The following is a 13,174-nucleotide window of genomic DNA, read 5'->3' on the forward strand; positions in this document are numbered from 1 at the left end:
GAATCTTCCCATGAAAGTGCCACTAGCTCGACCTCGTCTACAAGCAATGCTCCAACCAAGTTTCGCACCTTGGCTGAAATATATGAAGAGTGTAGTGAAATTTTGTTCTTACATGATGACGAGGAACCCTCTTCTTAGTCTATGGCAAAAGGAATTGATGAATGGGAAGATGCAATGAAGAGTGAGCTAAGAGCAATCGCGGAAAATAAAACTTGGAAGCTAGTATAGTGGACAAAAGGAAGAAAACTCATTGGTCTCAAGTGGGTCTTCAAGATAAAAAGACATCCAAATGGAAATATCTTGAATCACAAGGTGAGGTTAGTCGCAAAAGGCTATGTACAAAAACATGGGGTTGATTTCGATGAAGTTTTCGCATCGGTGGCTAGAATGGAAATTGTGCTTATTTTACTTGCTTTGGCAGCCAAGAATGGTTGGATTGTACATCACCTTGATGTGAAATCAACCTTTCTTAATGGAGAATTAGAATAAGAGGTGTATGTAACTTAGCCAGAGGGTTTTATAAACAAAGACAAGCCAAAATTAGTGTACAAATTATCAAAGGCGTTGCATGGATTGCGACAAGCTCCTAGAACTTGGAACTCACGGCTAGACAAATGTCTCAAAGATTTGGGTTTTGTAAGATGTCCACAAGAGTATGCCGTCTACATAAGAAAGAAAAACGGAAATACTTATAATTGGAATTTATGTGGATGACTTAAAACAAACAGCTTATGCGAAATCCATACTTGAAAAATCAGGTATGATTGATTGTAATCCGTGCAAATACCCAATGGAGCAAAGACTGGAGCTAAGTGAAGATGAACAAGGAGAACCTGTTGATCCAACTTTTTATAGAACTATAGCTGGTGGATTGAGATATTTGACACATACACGACCAGACATCGCTTTTTCAGTTGGAATGGTAAGTCGGTTTATAGAAAGACCAAATTCACAACACCTACAAGCTCTGGACCATATTCTAAGATACATAAAAGGAACAACTACGTATGGTCTGGAATATGTAAGAATTAGTGAAGAATATGGTGTCATAGGCTATTCAGATAGCGATTTAGCTAGAGATGTGATTGACAGGAGAAGTACATCAGGTATGGTATTTTATCTCAATGAGAACCTTGTTACATGGAACTCACAGAAGCAACAAAGTGTGGCACTTTCATCCTGTGAAGCAGAATTTATGGCAGCTACAAGTGCCACATGTCAAGGAATTTGGATAAGAAGATTGCTTGGAGAGTTAACCGGAAGAAGGATCAGCCCTATAGTGTTGTATGTTGACAACAAATCAGCTCTGGAACTGATGAAGAACCCGGTGTTCCATGGAAGAAGCAAGCATATAGACACAAAATATCACTTCATACATGACTTGGTTGAGAAAGGAGATGTCATCGTGCAACATGTGGGAACTACTAAACAACGGGCTAATATACTCACAAAATCTATGGCTAAAGTGATGTTTGAAGAGATGAGAAGTTTATTAGGAGTGAAGAACATCTCGGTTCCTGAATTAGCAGGGAAAATGTTGGCGTAATTCAGGAAAAAGCCCACAGGGGCATTTTAGGAAAATTGCTTTTATTATTTTTGTTTCCCGGTTTTAGACTATGAGTCAAACTCTTTTTTCTTTTACTATAAATATGTTATGTATATAGGTATTTAGAATGAAGTTTTTCAGCAATAAAAGTTTTCTTTTCCACCAAGCAAAACACAAATCCCATTTTTCTTATTCCCCTGTTATCGCCCTTGTTCCTTGTTGTGCAGTTTTTTTTCTTCTTTCCTTCATGTGCTGTTTTGTTTTCTGTTCTTAGGCAAAAAGGTTGCAGCAAGGTATCAGGTAGATACCTTACAAATTTAGGGTCATTATAGCAACAAATTTAAGAACTTAAATATATTAAATTTAAATAAAAAAAATAAACTAATTAAGAGTAGTAAACGAAATTTGATTTCCATATATTCATTTGAAGTAATTATACAAATTTTCATAAATGTATAGGACAAGTACTCTCGATTCTACTTCTGCAATTGCCTCATAGTAGGAGACCATATAAAACTATAAACAAAAAACCTTTAATAATATGAAAATGAACATTTTTTAGGTAGCAGATAGAAACATATGCAAGTTATTAAAAATCTAATCGTATTCAATCATGCAAGACGTTCAAACAATTTCCACATGAAATTTCATTTAGTGTTTGGACTATTGTAATAACATCTACAGGTAAAGAAAAAAAAGAGTAGTTCTTTTTCTTTTCAAATTGAAGGGTTACTTGTCTTGCATCCCATTATAATATATATATATATATATATATATATATATATATATATATATATATATATATATATATATATATATATATATATATATATATATATATGACAAGGCAAACTACTTATGTTACAAAATTTGTAAGTGTGTGAATTTGTTATATATAGAACGACATGTGAAAGTAGAACATGATGTAAAGGCAAATAAAAAAAACACGAATCCTATTGATTGGACCAAAAAGGATGTAATAGTTTTAGATATTAGATCAAAAATTAAAACTCCAATTTATAGAGATCAAGCAAGTGACTCACCATGCTAATTGCTCAACCCTTAAAAGTTAAACTATTGTCTATATACTCTAGTAAAACTATTGACCTCCAAACTTTTTCTTCATGAGGCATTTGTAGAAGAAGCTAGACAAAATTACAAAGAGTTTAATAAATTAGAAAATTACGACAGATCCTATAACAAAAAACACTTGAAAATAAGAAAAAACAAATACATACATGAAAATTATACAGTGAGGATATTTATTAATATTATCATAAATCATATGTAGATATTCCATTTTTCCAATTCATAGGTCATCCTGTAAAAAAGATTTAATGCCCGGAAGTGTGATCAAATCTGTTGTTCGTATCACTCGCTGTCTCGCTTCCTTTATTGTAAGTGCAGATTTTACAGCAGGCTGCACACCCTCAGGTAAATTAGGCATCCCCTCCCTACATATATAATAATAATAATTATAAATTTATAACCCAAGTGAATAAAAAACCCAATTTGTTATTTACCTGAAACTTGGACATGAGCTCCTCCTGACTAATGGAGTATGCATCCATAAACTCCACAACCTTTTCAACACCTTCACCCTGCCATTTATCCAAAACAACATTGAATTAAAAGAAATCATAACACTTTCTAAAAATAAATAAATAACTTGTACCCTTGGCAATGTCTTTAATGGATAAGTCATGTGCTTAAGTCAACCTCTGATTTGTTCCACTAAAACATTGAATAGATGTGAAAGATAACTTTTGTTACTCACTCCATATATAGACTATATATGGTTTAATGATAAATGCACTAATCAAATACAACCACAAAATATGAGACTTCAAATTGATGACCTAATAATAATAATATCTAAAAATTAAGAAAAGTCAACACACTTAGGCAATTCGTTTCAGGCAAAGACAAGTCAGCTGGACGAATCACAATTTTCAACAGAGGGGGAGGGGCAAAACGGTCACAAAGAACAATTGATCTAAAACGCAACACTTCATCAGTAGGTGTTACGACCCAAATCGCACTTCACGGATCCGATGGGTCGAAGGGGCAGCCGTTGACTGCCCGAGAAAAGTCAACACACTAGCAAAGATAAACTTCACCCCACCTCCCAAGATCTTACCTACCATAGCCATGAAAGATAAACTTCACCCCAATCTCAAATACCTCCCTTTGGTTATTTGTGGATATTTTTTCATTCCCTCGTTATCCTGCTTGCTTCATCATGGACTTGGCTCCAATTCCCAAATCTTTCCTATTTAACCCAACAAAATCAACTAAGAATTACCACCACATCGCGTCAACATCTTTAAATCCTTTCCTCAAACCCCAAACACCCAAAACCCTAATTTCATCATCTCAACAAACCAAACCCAAAACCCTCGTGGATTCTGCAGAAAATGAGAAGAAAATCATCGAAAAACCCACCATGTCTGATATTTTGAAATCCTCGAAAGCACAAAACCTTGAACTCCAGCTGCAAACAGTAGGACCCTTCTTCAGAATCACGGCAAAGAGCTTTGAAACGAACAAGGTTCTGGGAAAAGCGGAGGGGGTGATACGAGTATGGTGGAAGAAAGGGAAGATTCTTCATTTGGATTCAATTAAATTGACCCGAGAAACATTGGGTATGGATAGATCCATATTTGGAATCGGGTTGTTTATTGGAGCAGTTATGATCCGACATGGATATGATTGTGGGTGTAAAACAGCCGAGTTGCTTGCCATTAATGACTCCGATCTTTACCATGCCAAGGTTTTTTTTCATACTTTTTACTTTTTTTTTTTTTAACGGCTATTCTTAACCCACAAAACAAGACCATATTTAAACTGTTTATAAGTTTATTATAATATCAAATTCATTAATTCATATTGCGATATCGTTCTAAAAAAACTCACTCAATTATAAATTGCAATAACATCATGCAAATTTATTATAATCGAACAAGGAAAAAAATATATATTATGTATAATGAGTTAAGAGGATAACAAAGTTCCATTTTTGTTTACATTTTACTACTAAACTTGATTTTGGTGATTGAGTTTACACTCATGACCGGTTATTACCGGTAAGCGTATTTTTTGAAAACCAAAATCAAAATAAAGTTTACTAATAAATTGTATAAAAAAAAGTGACAAAGTTAAAGTTCGTTGCCTTCGTAAATTACTATTGATCTTAATATTTAAAATGTTTTCATTTTGTTCTTATTAAAAAATCTCAACTAATTTATAAAATATTTATATTTATAAACTTTTATTTTATAATTCCATTTTAAATGCTTAATTACTTTTGATCAAGATAAGAAGAAGATTTGGAATTACAAAATAAAAGTTTATAAATATAAATATTTTATAAATTAGTGGAGTTTTCTTTTTAACGATTTCAAGATGAAAAAATTCATATAATGACTTATGAAGATGACCAACTTTAACTTTCGTTCATACCCGATCGTTTTTTGTTTTTTGTATACCATTTACCCGTGAACTTGATTTTGCTTTACAAAACAGTATCATTTATCCTGTATGACTGGTAACATGTCTTGGTGATATTTTTTGAACATAAAAAATAATTCACAGGTAAATAGTATACAAAAAGGAAGTGACTAAATGATAAGTTTTAGTTTTAACTACTGAATAAATATTGATTTAACTACTAAGATTTTATTTTATTTTTTGAAAAATAAAATCTTTAAAAATCATTAGTTTATACCTGAGAACTTTTTTTATGATACAAGCATACAAACTGTGAATTAAAAAAAAAAAAAAAAAAAGAAGAAACAACTTTAACAATAAAATGTCATTCCTCCAATGGTTTTGTGCAATGCATTATTGCTAAATCTTTACGGTTTTTTCTTAAACAAGCTAGAAAAAAAGTCTTTTGATTGTTGAACAAAAACTAAACTATACTTGTTTTTATAGAATTTGGAGCAAATGAAAATACATAAAATATTGAAATTTGAGAAATGAGATGGACTGAGTACTTGCATTGCAGCTTGTGAAGTTTTATAGAAGAATAGGCTTCGAAGCAGTGCATGAGGTGACAGGGTCGTCATTGGGAGACCTCAGGCACATGTTGGTGTGGGGTGGCGTTGGCACACGTATGGATGCCGATGTTGAACGTCTACTCATCAAGTGGTGTACACGATTTATTGTTACTAGAGGTTCAGACTCGTAATTGCTCGTATAGTTTTATTATTCGTATGCAAGCACAACAATTATCTCAACCATTTTATTATATGCATCATTTCTGATGTCAATGCCGTAAATGTTAGGAAAAATTGAACAGCATACAACACATACAATTTAAGTTATGAGCCTGAGAAGAGTTTACTTAGTATAATAAAAACATAAGAATTTACGATCAATATAATTGTGTTATGTTCATGGTTGAACTAAAGAGAAAAAATCATTGATAGGGTAGCGATGGAGAAACAATACAATTTTCAACACACAATCCCCCATACAATCCAAGTCTCAACTTCATTTGTTCGGTTGATCAAACGACTCAAAAATTTGTAATAAAAATCATAGTTCATTCAATTAGGTTGAATCGGCTATTTGGTTGTTTACAAGAAGCCCAATGCCAAATATCATTTACAAATCAGCCCATAACCAAACAATCTTTGTGGTTACCCGAGCTAATAATTTGTGGAATCTTTGATGAAAAAGGATATCACCAATCCATTTGTCATCTCAAAAGTTGTAAATAGGTTTTGGAATAGAACACTACCTATGATTTTTTTTGAAAAATAATTTTAAATCAGTTATTTTTTCACGAAGTCGAATAAAAAGAAGGATGATGTTAGTCGAAGTCCAAAGACCAATAAACTTCACTACTGCAAGAGACACCTCCATCCAGACCATGGATAGCCTTAATTACCAAAACCCACAACGAGTTTTCTCGGTAAGAAATCTCATACGCCATTTGTAAAGAAAATAAAAAACTAATGCACCAAGGCTTCAAACATCAAACCCACTTTATTCCAATTGATCCCCCACTCTCTTTCGGTGCTTTAATAATTTTATTTATTAATTAATAATATTTTAAAACAGTTATTTAATTTATCAAAAAAAATAATTTAACGTTACAAATAAGATGTTACATTTTGTAATGTTTTAGAGGGTAGAAACTTTTGATAGTAGAGTAATAATTTAATGTACTTAAAATTTTATGAAACCACATAACAAAATCAAATATATCATTCTCCAAAATATTCATAACCGTTTCACAAATCTAAAAGATAAACCAAAAACCTTGTTGCTACCATTATCAAACAACATATTTAATCTCCACAACCTTAAACTGGGAATCAAGCATTAGACATTGATCAACTAAAGAGACTTGAATCATAGGCTTCTTTGATTCAGTTTAATACAGTCTTTATCACTCACAATGGACTTTGGCATCCCATGAAGACGGACAACTTCCTTCATAAAGACCTGAGCCACCGTAGCTGCTGTCAAGGGGTGTCGTAGGGGTATGAAATGAGCATATTTGCTTAGCCGGTCGACCACCACCCATATGGTGTCCCATCCTTCCGACCTGGGAAGCCCTTCGATGAAGTCCATAGTGACTTCATCCCAAGTGTTCTCCGGTATTGGTAGTGGTTGCAAGAGCCCAAACAGTAACAATGTACTATGCTTATGTTGTTGGCAAATCGTACACTCTTTGACGTATTTGCTGATATCGCCCCTCATTCCGACCCAATAGAGTTCGTTGGCGATTCGTTGGTATGTCTTCTTCTCTCCCGAATGCCCCCCAATTGGTGAAAGTTCGATGAATCTTCGGATGTATTCCTCTGTTGTGCCTGTTTGACGGAGCGCTGACCACTGCTCGTACAAGGTACCACCATAGATTGGTCGAAAGCGTCGGGGAAGATGGAAGACGTCTTTCATCTCTTCCCAAGAGGTTATCATTTGTTGCTTGCTAGCCCATCGGAACCACCATAGAGAATCTCCGCCTAGACAGAGCACCGTTGCTTCGATCTTCTCTTCATTTATCAACTGATAAATGGCAAAATACCTTTCGGCCTATAGAATCCACCCATCGGGGTCATTGCCATCGAAGGTGGGCATGTCGACCTTCCGATGTTTGTATTCAAACCGACCCCTCCCTTGATTTAAACCTTCTAGCGACCCAAAAACTAGTTTTGGACCCCCACTGTTAGACCCGCTAGGTCTTAAACCCTCAGGACTGAGGTTCTTGTCCATAGTAGTAACGATTGGGGAGTAAAGGGTGTGTTTGGTTGTGGAAAATTTTCCAGTTTTCTAGGAAAATTTTCCAAGAAAAACAGAAATTTTGAAAACGCGTTTGGTTCGTTCAGTTTTCCAAAGTTTTTTAAGAAAATGAAAATTTTCAGTTTTTCAAATTATATGTAAATTAGAAAAGTGATTTTTACAGTTTTCCAAAGTTTTCCAAATTTCTAAGATGGAAAATGAAAACTCCATCCGTTCCAACCAAACGCGTTTTCATTGAAAATTGAAAATGAAAACTCAACCCTATTTTCTGAAAACATTTTCATAGAAAATGAAAACAGTTCTCCACAGCCAAACGCACCCTAAGAGTTTCAGCAACTTTACCTCGTTCTATCTTATCCATCTTCCCTACCAGAAGGTCTAGCTTCCTAATGATTTCGTTCTGCATGAGTTTGTAATCCTCCGTTGCTCTGACCTGTTGTTAATTCACCAGCTTTTGTTGTTGTTGATCCTCCCTGATGTTCCCCAAGCTTTCTTCCACAGCTTCGAGCCTCTTCTCCAATGGAGCAATGTTCTTTTGGGGAGCTACCATTTCGCTCTGATACCAATTGCACATAAAATAAGAAACTAACAGTTAGTGACAAAGAAACTCAAATGATATTGATAATCTCCATGCTTTTGAGAGGCAAGTAACTCTCCAAGATAGTTTTCACTATTCAATTCTTACTAGCTAACACTACCACACCCAAGGGGGTTAAATACAAAACAAAAGCAAAAAGGTAAATATCTCCCAGCCTCCTAGTGGTCCCGGGGACAGAGCTGACATAGGAAGGATAATGCTCACAACAAAAACATAAATGACCAATCAACAAAAAAGAAATATTCTCCTACGATTCAAGATGATGATTCATTGTTTGAGCTTGTCCCTGTTTTGGGCTTCTTGTTCCTTCTTTGATACACCAAGGTTTGGGCTTATCAAATTATTTGGATTTGGATAAAAAGAAATTGCATTTTAACCATGAGTCCTACATAATCCAATTAATAATAAAAATAAAAAAGAGTTCACACAAAAAAAAAAAAAAAAAAAAAAACTATCATCAATTAATAACAATAGTTTACATAATGTTCACAACTTCAAATATGCATATCATCAAAAGTTTCTCAAGCACCCCTTTTATTTAATATCCAAAATTGACTTCATTTGATAAACTATCATCAATCAAGTGAAAGCATAATAACTCTGTTACACTCAAAACCAACAACTTGAAGCTTTTTACATCTCTATCTCTCTTCATTTCAACAAGTGCAAAGAATAGAAAACAAAATAAGTGAAGCCATAATATCTAGAATATAAGTCATGACGATTTTTAACATCCCCCATGGAAAATGGAAATCACTAAACAACATAAAAATCAGAATATAGAAGATTTAACTAAAATTAGAGAACACAAGATTGTTATAGATATGTTTATAAATTAAATATGTTACAGAAATAATAGATACAACTTCTGGCTCTTGAAATGCAATATAAGTGTATAAAAAGGATATACTCAAAGCCAAGCATTTAAACCTACAAACATCATATAGAAGCTGCAACAAAAATTTCACGTTTCTTGTAGAAAATATGTTTGGAAGAACAGCAGCATGGGCAAGAAGGTTTCCAAGCTCTTCATCATTTGAATTCTCACAGCATGTTAACAAAACATGTGTTGATCTGGTATGATCCTAGTCTTCTTGCAGCATTTCCAGCCAGCTCCAAAACATAAATATCAATTCAAAAATCAGGTTGATAGTCAATTATATTATATAAGCTTCAAACTAACCTACTTCACCGATAGAAGGTGAATAAATAATAGTAGTAGTGTGTATTCAAACTTACCCAAAGAAGAAACATTGCATTTAGCATTTCAACTAAATAGTGTGATAATAAAAGAAACAAACAGATAGAATTAACAAGATGGGCATTTGGTCTAGTGGTATGATTCTCGCTTTGGGTGCGAGAGGTCCCGAGTTCGATTCTCGGAATGCCCCTCTATTCTACTTTTTTCATCAACAAAATCAATTCATTTTTATATAAAAAAAAATATTAAATGCATCATCGATTTTGTTTAATTTGATATTCTACTAAAGTCAACTGAGGACTTGTGGAAACCGCTCTACATCGATCTACCTACTCAAAATGCATAAGACAAAACATGTGTTTTCAATTTCATATATAAAAAAGAACCAATTTGGTGAGAATATGCAACTGCCTACCACTACCAGAATAAGATATATCTTTCTTATTTAAGCATTGTATTTTCAAATTCTTTTTTCTATATTAAAATTCTACTCAATTAAAGCAATGGGAATGGCTTTGTTTTAGTTGGGTAGATTTCAAAAGTATATAATACTTTAATACAAATCAATGAAAAAATAGATAAAAGTAAATTGCTGTTTCTACATCCACGATTTGTTACTGAACTTGTAATTGATTTTCATTGATACCTATGACACCTCAACTATAAGTATAACAGTAAGTAAATAGTCTAGGGCCTGTTTTGTAAATAGGGAAAAGTCAAAGTCAAAGATGACTTTCTTTGACCCATACAGATAGATACGTGTAAGTGATTTGCTATATATAGATTTTCCTCCCAGTTTAATGTTACCGCATACACACTGAATAAAGAAAGCCAACATTTGGCCATTTCTTGCCCTGATTCTTTATGTTACACATTTCCATTAAAAAAAAAAAAAAAAAAAAACTAGTGGGAGGAATTGTTTAATCAATTGAGCTGTTTAGGAAGAGTTCATAATCATGTATTGGGTGACTATTTTCTTCTGTTTGTTTTCCAACAACACATGGCTCACAATCTTCAAATATGGAATTGTGCCTTTAGAAGTCTTCAAATATGTGTTTTTATGCTTAATTAATAGTTGGTTTATCATTTATGGTATTCATATTTTTCTAGTTATATCACAATCATATATGGATTTCATACTATGATATCTTGTTTCACTAAAAATTAAGCCAAACACCATGCATTTCCATGTAGCAAGTTGTGAGGCTCTAGCATGGCATTTCTGAAAAGAAGAAGCTTGTTGATATTGAAGAAAGAAAATAAGAAGATAGCAACTTTTGAGGACATATATCTATTGAAAATTTCTAGATAGATATGCTTATAACAAGACTTTATAGAACTATTAATTGAACTCATATTTCAGATTTAGCAAACTCATATTTCAAGAAATAAAAAGAAAGAGATAGATAGATGAAGGAAGTGGGCATTTGGTCTAGTGGTATGATTCTCGCTTCGGGTGCGAGAGGTCCCGAGTTCGATTCCCGGAATGCCCCTCTTCTTCTTTTTTTCAACTCATTTTATATATAAAAAAAAAATTAAGTGCCTCTATTTTGTTTATAATTTGCTATTCTACTGCTGATAGACACTAAAGTCAAATGAGGACTTCTGGAAACAGATCTACCTACTAATATGGACACATCATATACCACAAAACATGTGCTTTCATATCTGAAAAAAGATTCTTTTAGGCACCAACTTGGTGAAAATATGAATGTCCCTGTCTCCCTATTCTAATAAATGAATAAGTTTATTCTTCTATTGACAAGTGTCACAATATTAGAAATCTTCAATAAGTTCAACCTCATGGTTATGGAAGCTTTTTATTCACAAAAAGTATACAATTCTATTTATATTTATTGTTTCTATTCTTCATACTTTGACTGTTAGTTGGCCAGATATATCGGCTATGTGATAGGGTTATTATTAGCATATATATAAAATGTAAAGCAAAAGGTCCAAAACCATATATAATGAAATCATCAAGATGTGAATAAAAAAGATACATGTGGTGTTCTTGACATGGAATACTGTATGTATTCATCTTCCTCAACCAATATGTCCTTAGGACTTAGGACTGAATCTTGTACTTTTGCCATAAATCTCACCAGTTCATGCAACAGTGGAAATCAGGGTTCCCATAAAACCGTTATCTTGAATTGTAATTTAATAATATTTCTTGACTTCTAAAACCATATGACTAACATTTTCGCAAACAATTTTTATATTAAATTCTGAGGGCCAGGGTCTCATCTTTTTACCTACAAAACTTGTTCAAAAACCCTACACAGATTCAGGAGAGATGTTGAGACTTGAATTCAACATAGTTACCTGAATAACCTCAGCCCCACAACAATAACTCATTTCATTTTATATAATTTCGATCCACAGGAAAATAAAAGCAAACCATTTCATATTTAGCAGGAAATTGAAATCTCAAACATGAAAACAACTGATTCTAACCTTTTATAAATTATATCTGTCCGCTTGTAGCCCAAGTAAGAGAGCAGCAAAAAGGGGTTCCGACGAAAATTATCCAGAGAGCTCGATTGAAATACATCAATGGAATTTTGAAGGAAGATGGAAAACAAAATTGGATTTTTATTCTAATTATCGCGCGGCAAGCGAGAAAATTGAAGTTGGAATTTGAGCGGTTCCTTAATTATCCAGAAAGCTGGATTGAAATGCGAAAAATAAAAAAGAAAATTGCGTTTGCCGGGAGTCGAACCCGGGTCTATTGCTTGGAAGGCAATTATCCTAACCGTTGGACTACAAACGCTTGGTGTTTTCTTTCTAAAGGTAATGTGATCCATTCGGAGTTTGAGAGCGTGACACCCTTAATTCACATAATATAATTGAACTAAAGAGTTAAAGAGTTATTTGGTAGTCTTTTAATTAAAAAATTAAGAGGCACCCTCTTAATTATTTAGATTAAGAGTCTTTGGCTGGGTATAAATAAAATTCTCTAAATTTTTTAAAAACCTCATAAACTTTTAAACTTCAACTCATATCTGGAAAAAAAAAATGTGGTCTTCCCTCGTTTGCCCTGATACGCATCTGCCCATCAAACACACATCCGCCTTCATCATCCCTCCGATCTCCTCCTACATATGACCAACTCCAGCGTCGATAATCTCCTCCCATCGTCGACCTTGCACAGCATTGTTGCCCCATCGTCAACCTCATACACACGAGTTTCTCACAGTTTTTGATATCGAATCCTATCACCAAGGTCAAGGTCGGACCTTCAAATCCAATCTCTGACAACACCACCTTCGTCGGTGTTGGTATCCTCCCTCGACAGCGTCGGCGACCGCCGCTGAATCTTCACCACGCACCAGGTTTGTTTTTCTCTAATTTTCCAAAAATCGATTTATGTGAACTCTGTTCTTGAAATTGTTTGAAGACTGGTGATTTTTTGGGTTGTTAGATCGTTTCTGTGAAATCTACACATGAAATCGTTTTTCCCTTAATTTTTTGTTAGCTTTGATACATGATTTTGAACGTTGATCAGCTGTTAGGGTTGTTAGATCACTTTCAATTTTGCTACACAGACATCCATCCAGAAGGTTAAAAA

General features: G+C 33.8%; 3 long non-coding RNA genes, 3 other non-coding genes and 1 pseudogene across 6 annotated transcripts; 4 read left to right on the forward strand and 3 right to left on the reverse strand.

Moving 5' to 3' along the window:
- Positions 1-790: 790 nt before the first annotated feature.
- LOC145127399 (secreted RxLR effector protein 161 pseudogene) lies at positions 791-1,546 on the forward strand (annotated as a pseudogene).
- A 1,077-nt stretch (positions 1,547-2,623) lies between these two features.
- On the reverse strand, positions 2,624-3,485 carry LOC145164764 (uncharacterized). Its single transcript, XR_013739871.1, has 3 exons — positions 3,222-3,485; positions 3,070-3,147; positions 2,624-3,000 (listed from the first exon to the last, which is right to left on the reverse strand). It is a non-coding gene; the product is annotated as an uncharacterized LOC145164764 (long non-coding RNA).
- Positions 3,486-4,181: 696 nt separating this feature from the next.
- Positions 4,182-5,820, forward strand: LOC145164760 (uncharacterized). The gene is made up of 2 exons (XR_013739870.1): positions 4,182-4,319; positions 5,556-5,820. It is a non-coding gene; the product is annotated as an uncharacterized LOC145164760 (long non-coding RNA).
- Positions 5,821-9,186: 3,366 nt separating this feature from the next.
- LOC145164769 (uncharacterized) lies at positions 9,187-12,362 on the reverse strand. Its single transcript, XR_013739872.1, has 2 exons — positions 12,061-12,362; positions 9,187-9,512 (listed from the first exon to the last, which is right to left on the reverse strand). It is a non-coding gene; the product is annotated as an uncharacterized LOC145164769 (long non-coding RNA).
- Positions 9,719-9,790, forward strand: TRNAP-UGG (transfer RNA proline (anticodon UGG)). The gene has a single exon. It is a non-coding gene; the product is annotated as a tRNA-Pro (tRNA).
- On the forward strand, positions 11,022-11,093 carry TRNAP-CGG (transfer RNA proline (anticodon CGG)). Its single transcript has one exon. It is a non-coding gene; the product is annotated as a tRNA-Pro (tRNA).
- Positions 12,305-12,376, reverse strand: TRNAG-UCC (transfer RNA glycine (anticodon UCC)). Its single transcript has one exon. It is a non-coding gene; the product is annotated as a tRNA-Gly (tRNA).
- Positions 12,377-13,174: the final 798 nt, after the last annotated feature.

The sequence above is a fragment of the Lactuca virosa genome, chromosome 1 (assembly GCF_052849685.1).
Source record: "Lactuca virosa cultivar CGN04683 chromosome 1, Lactuca_virosa_CGN04683_v6, whole genome shotgun sequence".
NCBI lineage: Eukaryota > Viridiplantae > Streptophyta > Magnoliopsida > Asterales > Asteraceae > Lactuca > Lactuca virosa.